The following is a 12,232-nucleotide window of genomic DNA, read 5'->3' on the forward strand; positions in this document are numbered from 1 at the left end:
AGATGAGTCATGTGCCTGTTCTCCAGGCATCCAAAGAGTCAAACAGCCAAGAGACAGTAAGTTTACTACTTGCATTTGCTCCAAGTACTAGAGCACATGGAGAGAAGCTCTTCATTAGCAGAGAGAAGTCAGGGAAGGCTCCACAGAGGGTTGTTTTAGCTGGGCTTTATAGAAAAAAAAAATGGGAAAAGGGCTTAAAAAAGTAGGTAGGTGATTTCCAGTGTCAGCTCCAACATGGAAAGAGCTTGGAAGTCATCATATCCTTTACAGCAAAACAAAACAAAACAAAACAAAAAACAAAAAACTGAACAGATTGGAATATCAGTGGCTTTTCTTAGATCCATGGAAGAATTAAAGTCATAGGGCAAATCACCACTCAAAACCCTGGAGAGACAGGCAAATACAGAGAATCATAATTGGGATCAGCTTACTGGGAGAAGAGGCTGCTGGTCAGTTATTGGTAGGAACACTAAATGGTAACTATTTGGATATTTTCTTAAATGGTAAAAATAAATATATATAAAAAAGTAAAATGGTAAGGATGACAGCTACAGTAAACCTCAAATACAGCGCACCTCCTACCCAAATTAATATAAAGCCTCATATTAAAAGCCTAATTACTGGCTGGGCGTGGTGGCTCATGCCTGTAATATCGGCACTTTGGGAGGTTGAAGCAGGTAGATCACTGATGCCAGGAGTTTGAGACTAGCCTGGGTAACATGGTGAAACCCCATCTCTACTAAAAACAGAAAAGTTAGCCGGGTATGGTGGCACACGCCTGCAATCCCAGCTATTTGGGGGGCTGAGGCAGGAGAATCACTTGAATCTGGGAGGCAGAGGTTGCAGTGAGCCGAGATTGTGACACTGCACTCCAGCCAGGGACACAGAGCAAGACTGTCTCAAAAAAAAAAAGCCTTATTACCTATTACCTGATACATCATGTCTGGCTTTCAACTAAAAAATTATAAAGCATTCTAAAAGGTTAGAAAAAACACAATCTGAAGAGATATATCAAGCACCTGAACTAGACTGAGATCTTGCAGGAGTGCTGGAATGATCAGCGCCGGCAATTTCAAACTGTGATTAAAAACATGCTGAGGGCTCTAATGGAAAAGTAGACGACATTCAAGAACAGACAGGTAATGTAAACACAGAGTTGGGAACTCAAGATTTGAAATGCTAGAAATAAAAAACACTATCACAGAAATAAATGCCTTTGATGGGCTTATCATTAGACTACTTGGCCAAGGAAGGAAACAGCCCTGAAAGCCAAATTCTGGGGAAGGGGATTAGTGTGTTTTTTGGTTGTACACAGGATGGTTGCATCATGTTAGTTATGTCATGTCAGGCAGAACTATAACCTTCTTGTCTTTATTTGGAAATTAAGTATGGTTTAAGAGGATGCAAATGAGTGCCAAATTGACAAGGGGTGGACTGTGGACATAATTTTAGGTGTCAACTTGAATGGATTAAGGAATACCTAGAAACCTGGTAAAGCATTATTTTGGATGTGGCTGGGAGGGTGTTTCCAGAGATTAGAGTGTGAGTCTGAGTGGACTAAGTGGGGAAGATCTGTTCTCACTGTTTATATTTTATTTATTCATTTATTTTTTAGAGATGTGGTTTCACCATGTTGGCCAGGCTGCTCTCGAACTCCTGACTTCAGGTGATTGGCCCACCTTGACCTCCCAAAGTGCTGGGATTGCAGGTGTGAGCCACCGTGCCTGGCTTTTTAAAAATTTTATTTTTTTTAATATTTTTTTCTGCTCATTGTTAATGGGCGTCAAATACTTGACTAGGGTCCCAAAGAGAAGAAACACAGAAGGCAAATTGGTCTCTCTCTGGGAGCTGGGACAGACTTTTCTCCTGTCTTGGATATGAGAACTCCAGGTTTGCCAACGTTTGGACTCCAGGACTTACACCAGTAGCCCCCAAGTCCTGAGGCTTTTGGACTTGAGGAGTTATACCATCGGCTTTCCTAGTTCTGCGGCCTTTGGAGTTGAACTGAGCCATGCGACCTGTATCTCAAGGTCTCCAGCTTTTGGATGGCCTCACCATGGGTCTTTTCAGCCACGATAATTGCATGAGCCAAGTTCCCTAATATATTTCCTTTCATATCCAATTGGTTCTGTCTCTCTAGAGAACCCTGACTAACACAGATTTGGTATTGGAGAAGCTGAATATCATTTCTTCTTGCTGCATTGCTTACCACACAATGGAAGAGATCTGTGAAATTCTTCCCTTGCAAAAAGGCTGCAATAAGTGTATGAGGCTACTTAATGGTGAAGCAGTTTAAAAGCTAATTGTTATTAGTGCTGTGAAAGTAGAAAATCACCTAATTGTAATGGCTGAGAAATAACCAGACTTTCAGATGGACAACATGAACTTACATAATTTGTAGACCACAACCATTCCCCAAATACAAGTGAAGTGAGTGTTTTGAAGATCATAGAAGTGAAAATGCAGACCAAAATACAAGAAATCTCTTCTGCCAAATGATTTAATCACGTATGGCTTCTCCCCCTTTACACATAATGCCAACTCAGTATGCTGTGTATTTCATCTTTGCGTTATTTTCAATACTGAAGGTAAATTTAGATCTCTCTTTCTTAGTCTGGCTAAAGGAGATCAATCAATTTTGCTTAACTTTTCAAAAAACCAACTTTTTGTTCCATTGACTTTTGTATTGTTTACTTCACTCTCATTTCATTTCTTTCTTTCTTTCTTTTTTTTGAAACAGAGTCCTGCTCTGTTACTGCAACCTCTGTCTCCCGAGTTCAAGCGATTCTCCTCCCTCAGCCTCCTGAGTAGCTGGGACTACAAACGCATGCCACCATGCCCTGCTAATTTTTTGTATTTTTAGTAGAGATGGGATTTCACTGTGTTTGTCAGGATGGTCTGGATCTCCTGATCTCATGATATACCCAACTCAGCCTTCCAAAGTGCTGGGATTACAGGTGTGAGCCACCATGTCTGGCCCAATTTCATTTATTGCTGCTCTGATCTTTATTATTTCTTCTACTAATTTTGGATTTGGTTTGCTCTTGTTTTTCTAATTCTTTAGGATGCATTATTAGATTGTATATTGGAAGTTTTTCCTCTTTTTTGATGTAGGCACTATAACTATAAGCTTCCCTCTTAGTAATGCTTTTGCTGTATCCCATAGGTTTTGGTATGTTATGCTTCTATTAGCGTTTGTTCCAGAAATTTTTAAATTTCTTATTAAATTGGTCTATCCTTGAAAATGATCCATATGCCAAGGAAAAGCAGTGTATTCCACAGCCATTGGATGAAATGTTCTGTAATTATCTACTAGATCCATTTGATCTATTGTGCAGATTAAGTCTGATGTTTATTTGTTGATTTTTCTGTCTGGGAGATCTGTCCAGTGCTGAAAGAGGGGTGTTGAAGTCTTCAGCTATTATTGTATTGGGGCCTAACTCTCTCTTTAGCTCTTTTTTTTTTTGAGATGGAATCTGGGTCTGTCACCCAGGCTGAAGTGCAGTGACATGATCTTGGCTCGCTGCAACCTCCACCTCCTGAGTTCAAGCAATTCTCCTGTCTCAGCCTCCCAAGGAACTGGGACTACAGGCGTGTGCCACCACGCCCAGCTAATTTTTTTTTGTATTTTTAGTAGAGATGGGGTTTTGCCATGTTGGCCAGGCTGATCTCGAACTCCTGACCTTAGGTTATCCACCTGCCTCAGCCTCCCAAAGTGCTGGGATTACAGGCCTGAGCCACCGCACCCAACCTCATTAGCTCTTAATAATATTTCCTTTACATATCTGGTTACTCCAGTGTTGGGTGCATATATATTTAAAATTGTTATATCCTCTTGCTGAACTGACCCTTTTATCACGATATAGTGACTTTTTTTTGGTCTCTTCTTTTTGTCTTGAAATCTATTTTTGGTTGGCATTCTGGCCTTGGTTCATGCCAACTCTGTGTTAACTACCCCAGGATGCCAGCATAGTTGCTTAAAAAAAAAATCCATTTGCCTAATACAAGTGTAGTGACTCCAGCTCTTTTTTGGCTAATGGAAACATTAATGGAAATATTAATTCCATAAAGCACAGAATAGCTTTTCCATCCCTTTACTTTCAGTCTATGAGTGTCTTTATATGTGAAATGTGTTTCTTGTAGACAACAGATCTATGGGTGTTGTTTTTTTCATTGATTCAGCCAATTGATGTCTTTTGATTGAGAGTTTACTCTATTTACATTCAATGTTATTATTGATAAGTAATGACTTACTCCTGCCATTTTGTTATTTGTTTTCTGATTGTTTTGTGGTCTTCCTTCTTTCTTCCTTCCTGTCTTCCTTTACTGAAGGTGATTTTCTCTGGTGATATGACTTAGTTTCGAGCTTTTTATTTTTTGTGTATCCATTTTGTTTTTTGGTTTGAGGTTAGAGGCTTGCAAATACTATCTGAAAACCCATTATTTTAATATGATAACAACACTATTTGCATAAACAACAAAAAAGCAAAAATAAAACTAATAAAAACTTGCCCTAACTTCATCCCCCTGCTTTTTGACTTTTTGTTGTTTTTATTTATATCTTATCATACTGACTATGTCTTGAAAAGTTGTTGTAGCTAATGTTTTTGATTGGTTTATCATTTAGTCTTTCTACTTAGGATAAGAGTAGTTTACACACCACAGTTACAGTGTTATAATATTCTCTGTCTTTCTGTGTACTTACTATTGAGTTTTGTACTTTTGGATGATAATTTATTATTCATTAATTTCTTTTACTTTCTGATTGAAGTACTCCCTTTAACATTTCTTGTAGGCTGGGTCTGATGTTGATAAAATCCCTTAGCTTTTGTTTGCCTGGGAAAGTCTTTATTTCTTCTTAATGTTTGAGGGATATTTTCACTGGATATACTATTCTAGGGTAAAAGGTTTTTTTGCCTTTAACTCTTTAAATATATCATGCCATTTTCTCCTGGCTTGTAAGGTTTCCACTGAAAAGTCTGCTGCCAGACTTCTTGGAGCTCCAATGTATGTTAGTTTTTTTTCTCTTGCTCCTTTTAGGGTCTTTTATTTATCCTTGACCTTTGGGAGTTTGATTATTACATGTCTTGAGGTAGTCTTCTTTGGGTTAAATCTGCCTTTGTATTTGTGTCTTCTTGTATATATCTTATTGTATTTGGATATTGATATGTTTCTCTAGATTTGGGGAGTCCTCTGTTATTCCTTTGAATAAACTTCTTACCCCATCTCTTTCTCTACCTCCTCTTTAAAGCCAGTAACTCTTGGATTTTCCCTTTTGAGGCTATTTTCTATATCCTTTAGGCATGCTTCATTGTTTTTTATTCTTTTTCCTTTTGTCTCATCTGGCTGTGTTTTTTTATATTTTTTTTAAGAGAGGGAGGTCTCACTACATTGCCCAGGCTAGTCTCAAACTCCTGGGCTCAAGTGATCCTTCTGCCTCAGCCTCCTGAAGTGCTGGGATTACAGGCATGAGCTACCATACCCAGCCCTGACTGTGTATTTTCAAATAGCCTGTCTTCAAGCTCACTAACTCTTTCATCTGCTTGATCAATTCTGCTACTGAAAGCCTCTAATGCATGCTTCCGTATGCCAATTGCATTTTTAGTTCCAGAATCTCTGTTTGATTATTTTAATTTTAACCTCTTTGTTAAATTGATCTCATAGAATTTTGACTTCCTTCTCTGTGTTATCTTGAATTTCTCTGAGTTTCCTCAACACAGCTATTTTGAATTCTCTGTCCGAAAGGTCACACATCTCTTTCTCTCCAGGATTGGTTCCTGGTGGCTTATTTAGTTCATTTGGGAGGTCATGTTTTCCTGGATGGTGTTGTTATTAGTAAATGTTCTTCAGTGTCTGGACATTGAAGAGTGAAGTATTTATTGTAGTCTTCACTGTCTGGGCTTATTTGTACCCATCTGTCTTGGAAGGGCTTTCCAGATATTTGAAAGTACTTGGATATTGTGATGTAAGCTGTATCTGCTTTGGAGGGCACCCCAATCCTGGTAACACACTGTGTTCTTGCAGACTTGTAGAGGTACTGCCTTGAGGGTCTTGGACAAAATCTGGAAGAATTATCTGGATTATCAGGCAGAGACTCCTGTTCCATTCCCTTACTTTCTTCCAAACAAAAGGAGTCTCGCTTTCCTTGCTCTGAGCCACATAAAGCTAGGGGTGGAGTGACACAAGCATCCCTGTGGCCACTATGACGGCAGTGGGTCAGACCTGAAGCCAGCACAGCAGTGGGGCTCATCAAGGCCTGCTGTAACTGCTTCCTGGCTACTGCCTATGTTTGCTCAAGGCCCTGGGACTCTACAATTAGCTGGTGGCAAAGCCAGCCAGGTGTGTCCTTCCTTTCAGAGTTGTGAGGTCCCCCAGGCCCCAGGTGGGTTCAGAGGTGCTGTTTGGGAGTCAGGAACTAGAGTCAAAAAACTTAGAGAAGTCTACCTGGTGTTCTATTGTGCTGTGGCTGAGCGGGTATTAAAACCACAAGATGCAGTCCTTCCCATTCTTCCTTTCCCTTCCAAATGCAGAGAAGCCTCACTCCATAGCCACTGCCACCCCAGGCCATGAGATGTACTGCCAGAGTACCTCCGATATTCCCTTAAGGACTGAGGTATCCTTCTTTTTTTTTTGAGATAGAGTCATGCACTGTTGCCAGGGCTGGAGGGCAATTGTGCAATCTCAGTTTACTGCAACATCTGCCTCCCAGGTTCGAGTGATTCTCCTGCCTCAGCTTCCTGAGTAGCTAGGATTACAGGTGCCTGCCACCATGTCTGGTTAATTTTTTTTTTGTATTTTTAGTAGAGACAGGGTTTCACCATGTTGGCCAGGCTGGTCTTGAATTTCTGACCTCAGATCCACCCACCTCAGCCTCCCAAAGTGCTGGGATTACAGGCACGAGCCACTGCGCCCCACCGGACAGAGGTACCTTAAGTCAGCTTTTGGTAAATGCTTCCTGGAGTAGGACTCACCCTTCAGGGCAGTGGGCTCCCCTCTGGCCAGGGGCAGGTGCAGAAATGCTGTCCAACAGTCAAGTCCTAGAATCAGGGACCCCAAGAGCCCACAAGAGCCCACTTGGTGCTCTATACATTTTAGCTGTGCTACAGTGCTACCTAAGGTGCAAGACAAAGCCCCCTTTACTTTTCCCTCTGCTTTTCTCAAACAGTGGGAGTTTTGCCTTGTTGCCACCAAGGCTAGTAATATGCTGAGTTATATGCTTAGTTGAGCCAACAAGTCTCAGAGGCTCAACTAAGTTCCTTGACATAGTACCTAAATGTCACTACTGGTTATTCAGGGTCCTGCCAACCTTCAGTTAGCAGGTGGTGAATGTTGCCAGAACTGAGTCTTTTCCTTCAAGGTAATGGGTTTCCTTCTGACCGAGGGTATGTCTAGAAATGTTATCTGGAAAGTAGAGCCTGGAACGGGGGCCTCACGACTCTTCCCAGTGCCCTAATCTGCTGCGGTTGAGCTGGTATCCAAGATGCAAGACAAAGTCCTTCCTATTCTTCCTTCTCTCCTCAAGCAGAAGGAAGGGGTCTCCTTTGGAGCCATGGAATGTGCAGCCTGGAGTTAGGGGAGGGGTGATACCAGCACCACCTTGGCTGCCCTAGCTGGTGTCTCAGTATGTCACCTGCCCTCCCAGTAAACTGTCTCTGGGCCTAGTTCAGCACTAGGACTTGCCTGAGATCTGCAGTCTTCATGGCCTGGGCTGCCTTTCAAGTTTACTTACAGACCCAGAGCACTGTAGCCCTCGGTGGCGAGGTGTGCAGGAACTCAATTTCAGACCGTTGGGATCAGTGATTCCCCTCTGGCTGGGGCTGGTTTAAATGCCCCCTCTGTGGGCAGGCATCAGCTGAGTTTGGTCTGGCTTTCCTTTCTGCCCTAACAGGACAGCACTGAGTTCAATGCATCACAATTGCTGGGTTCTCCCTCCCCTGCACCCAGAGGTACCTTCAGTACCACAACACAGCTGCAGGGGGAGGGGAGGCGTCAGTGATTCAGGACTGTTTTTTCTATTTCTTCAGTGCCTCTTTCAGCATTATGAAGTTAAGACCAGGTACTATGAGTGCTCACCTGATTTTTAATACCTTATGAAGGTGGTAATTGGTGTCCTTATGGAGGGGGACGATAGCTGGAGCCTTCTTCTATTCCTCCATTTTGCTCTGTCTCCTCAGTCCTTTTTTTTTAAATTTTTTTTGAGATGGAGTCTTGCTCTGTCACTCAGGCTGGAGGGCAGTGGCATGATCTCAGCTCACTGCAACCTCTGCCTCCCAGGTTCAAGCTATTCTCCTGCCTCAGCCACCTGAGTAGCTGGGACTACAGGCATGCGCCACCATGCCTGGCTAATTTTTGTATTTTTGGTAGAGATGGGTTTCACCATGTTGGTCAGGCTGGTCTCAAACTCCTGACCTCATGATCTACCTGCCTTGGCCTCCCAAAGTGCTGGGATTACAGGTGTGAGCCACCATGCCTGGCTTTTTTGTTTGCTTTTGAGATGGAGTCTTGCTCTGTCACCCAGGCTGGAGTGCAGTGGCATAATTTTGGCTCACTGCAACCTCCACCTCCCAGGTTCAAATGATTCTCCTGCCTCAGACTCCTGAGTAGCTGGGACTACAGGCGCCTGCCACCATATCTGGCTAACTTTTGTAGTTTTAGTAGCATCAGGGTTTCACTATGTTGGCCAGGCTGGTCTCGAACTCCTAACCTCAAGTGATCTGCCCACTTCAGCCTCCCAAAGTGATGGGATTACAGGCATGAGCTGCTGTGCTCAGCCTCCTTAGTCCTCCATTATTTATTTATTTATGTTTTTTATTAATTTTTTTCTTTCTTTTTTAGCTCCCTGTGATTTCAAGTCTTCCATTTTTAATAACGAAGGTATAAATTGTGTAAAGATGTTTAGAAAGTGCTAATTCATTTTATGCATTTTTGCAGATTTGACTCCATGAAAGTGCATTATCACAAAGCTGAATTTGTGTAAGCATTGTGCATGTATGTAAAAACACTGCAACTTCCTCAGTAAAAGATCTTCTTTTTGTACATCTGTATTTGTGAAAGATAAAACGTTTTGAGATCTTGGCTCTTTGGGTAAATGCGTGTGTGATGATAACTTACTGCACATTCTTATTGATTTCATCAAAAGACTTATGTTGCCCATCTTGGTATTTCAGATGACCACAGTTATAAAGTCCAATCATATGATATGTGTTTATACATTTAGCTTTTTGGCCTATTTCTTTATGAATACAGTTCATCTGCTTATAACTCTTATACCTATGAGACTGTTGTTAGGATACATGAGTGTTTATGCTTGCACAGATATGGTATTATTGGCCAGTGTGGTGTGACTCATACCTGGTGGGAGGATCACTTGAACCCAGGAGTTAGGGACTAACCTGGGCAATATGAAATAAATATAAAATAATTGTGTTAACTCACACAAGAAGAAATAGAAAATTTGAATAGGCCTATACCTATTAAACTAAATCAAAAACTAATAACCTCCTATAATAGGAAGCACCAGGCTTAGATGGCTTCACTGATTATTTACCAAACATTTAAGAAATAAACCTTTGACCCAGAAACATTTTCTTAAAAAAATTTTTTTAAGAAAGAAATCATATCAATTCTCTACAATAGCTTCCAAAAAAAAAAAAAAAAATAGAAGCTAAGGGAACACATCCTAACTGACTCCAGGAGATCAGCATTACTCTAATACCCAAATCAGATAAAGACATTGCAAGAAAGGGAAAACTACAGTCTCCATAAACATAGATGCAAAAATCCTTAGCAAAATGTTAGCAAATCAAATAAAATAACGTGTAAAAAGAATGATATACTATGACCAAGTGGGATTTATTCTAGGTATGCAAGACTGATTCAACATTTGAAAATCAATTAATGTAACCCATCACATCAACATACTAAAGAGGAAAAACCATGACCATATTAATAGGTACAGAAAAAGCATCTGACAAAATCCACCCCTCATTTAAGATAAAAATGCTCAGTAGGCCAGATATGCCTGTAATCCAGCAGTTTTGGAGGACAAGGCAGGAGGATCCCTTGAGCTCAGGAGTTTGAGACCAGCTTGAGCAACAAAACAAGACCCTGTCTCTAATTAAAAATCAAAACAAACAAAAATGCTCAGTGTACTAGGAATAGCGGGGAACTTCATCAATCCAATATAGAACATCCACAAAAAACCTACATCATACTTAATGATGAGATGCTTTCCCTCTAGGTCAGGAACAAGGCAAAGATGTTTACTCTCAGGTTCCTGTTTAATATCATACCAGTATCCTAGCTAATAAGACCAGATAAGGAAATACAGCTTTATACAGATTGGGAAGGAGGAATAAACTGTCTTTGTTCACAGTCAACATTATTGTCCATATAGAAACACATGCAGAAAGTCTCCTGAAACTAATAAGCAATTATGGCAAGAGTGCAGGATACAAGGCTAATGTACAAAAGTCAATTGCTTTCCTATATACCAGCAATGAACAATTGGAATTTGAAGTAATAAAAAAGTATGTATGTTGAAAGCAGGGAGGATTGGGAATTTTGAGTGAAGAATTGGCAGGAGAGTGAGTTAAAGAGGTAAAATGAGGCTATACTGTGAAGAACTAAGGAAAATAATGGGGTCTTTTTAATAAAATTCACAATTTAACTCATGGTACACAGTGTATAGGATGGACTGGAGAGAAAGCAAGGGAAACTGGAGTTTCTAGAGGCAGGAAGGTTAGTTTAGAGGGTATGAACATGATTTGCCAAAGAGATAATAAGGTTTGGACTACATTTATGGCAGGAAAGAGGAGAGGACAGATTAATTCATTCAATAAACAATTGAGTAGGGACCTACTAGGTATCAGGCATTATTCTAGGCACTGGGAATACAGCAGCAAACAAAATAGATCACCCCTTGGGGCTTTCAAGTAGAGTATCGGTGACAGAGTGGGTGCCTGATTGGATGTCACAGAAAGGGAGGTAGGTGAGATGAGACAATTCAGGGGTCATTGGTACCTGGATTTCTCACCTCGAACCAAGTGACATCATTGGACCTGTTGGATAGACAAGGTCTAGGGGACATCCAGATGGACTTGTTTTCACAGGCAGCAAAAGAGACATTCTGAAGCTCAATAGTAAGGGAGAAACTAGAAGTACAGAGAAACAACTACAGACTTTGGGGTCCTAAGAGGCAGTTGGAACCATGGGAGTAGATGATGCTATCTAAGAAGAACGTGAGATGTGAAAGGAGTGGACCCAAGCTAGAACCCTGCAAAACACCCACATCTATAGGGTAAGTGGAGGGAGGGGCAGAGTACTTGAATTTGTGGAGTGCCTACTAAGTTCCAGGTGCTTTGACATTTTGTCTCACTGAGATTTCACAATAAATCTGTAAGACAAATCGTTTTGCCTCTTACTTCCCCTGCCCCCAAAAATGCAATGGAATCAGAAGTGTAGGAGAACTGGGGGAAATTAGGAAGTGACATTTTCATCAGGCAAAATGATGCTGATGGATCAAATAGGATAAGAAATGTGAAAAAAAATCATTTCACACATTTACCCATCAATATTTAACCAAAATTGAGTCACTGAATTTAATCATTGAAGTTTTCTTATATTCAAAAGGGAAAGAAAATCAACCAACACAATAAATAACCCCCTCAGGTGTGCAATTGAAAAGTAAGGCTTGGTATTTTTTTTTTTTTGGCATACAAGCTTGCTTTGTCAGCATTAATAATACTAACAGATAACACGAGAAGAAGCAAAGTGTTGGCTAAATGTACCATAACTGCCTTGGAATGGTTATCTGTAGTCTATTTTTTTCCCTCTCATCTAAACTTCTTAGACGAAAGCAAGCTGGGTTACTGTGAACCAAAATCTCCTCCTAAGAAACCAAAGTATGAGGCCCAGTGCAGTGACCAGCACCTTGGGAGGCTGAGATGGGAGGTCTGCTAGAGACCTGGAGTTCAAGACCAGCCTGGGCAACACAGAATGACTCCCAAGTCTATTAAAAAAAAAAAAAAGAAAAAAAAGAAAAGAGAAGCAAAAATATGAGAACAAAATTATGAGGCTGACCCTTGGAATAAGCTAGTGAAAAAGACATTTTTTTAAAAAAATATGGAACGCTTTATGAATTTGCATGTCATCCTTGCGCAGGGGCCATGCTAATCTTCTCTGTATCGTTTCAATTTTAGTATATGTGCTGCTGAAGCGAGCACGAAAAAGA

General features: G+C 40.8%; 1 non-coding gene across 1 annotated transcript; it reads right to left on the reverse strand.

The window, feature by feature from the left end:
• Nucleotides 1–12,117: 12,117 nt before the first annotated feature.
• Nucleotides 12,118–12,224, reverse strand: LOC135271921 (U6 spliceosomal RNA). The gene has a single exon (XR_010340050.1). It is a non-coding gene; the product is annotated as a U6 spliceosomal RNA (small nuclear RNA).
• Nucleotides 12,225–12,232: the final 8 nt, after the last annotated feature.

The sequence above is a fragment of the Aotus nancymaae genome, unplaced genomic scaffold (assembly GCF_030222135.1).
Source record: "Aotus nancymaae isolate 86718 unplaced genomic scaffold, 86718_ANA_hifiasm-v0.15.2.pri h1tg000006l, whole genome shotgun sequence".
NCBI classification, from domain to species: domain Eukaryota; kingdom Metazoa; phylum Chordata; class Mammalia; order Primates; family Aotidae; genus Aotus; species Aotus nancymaae.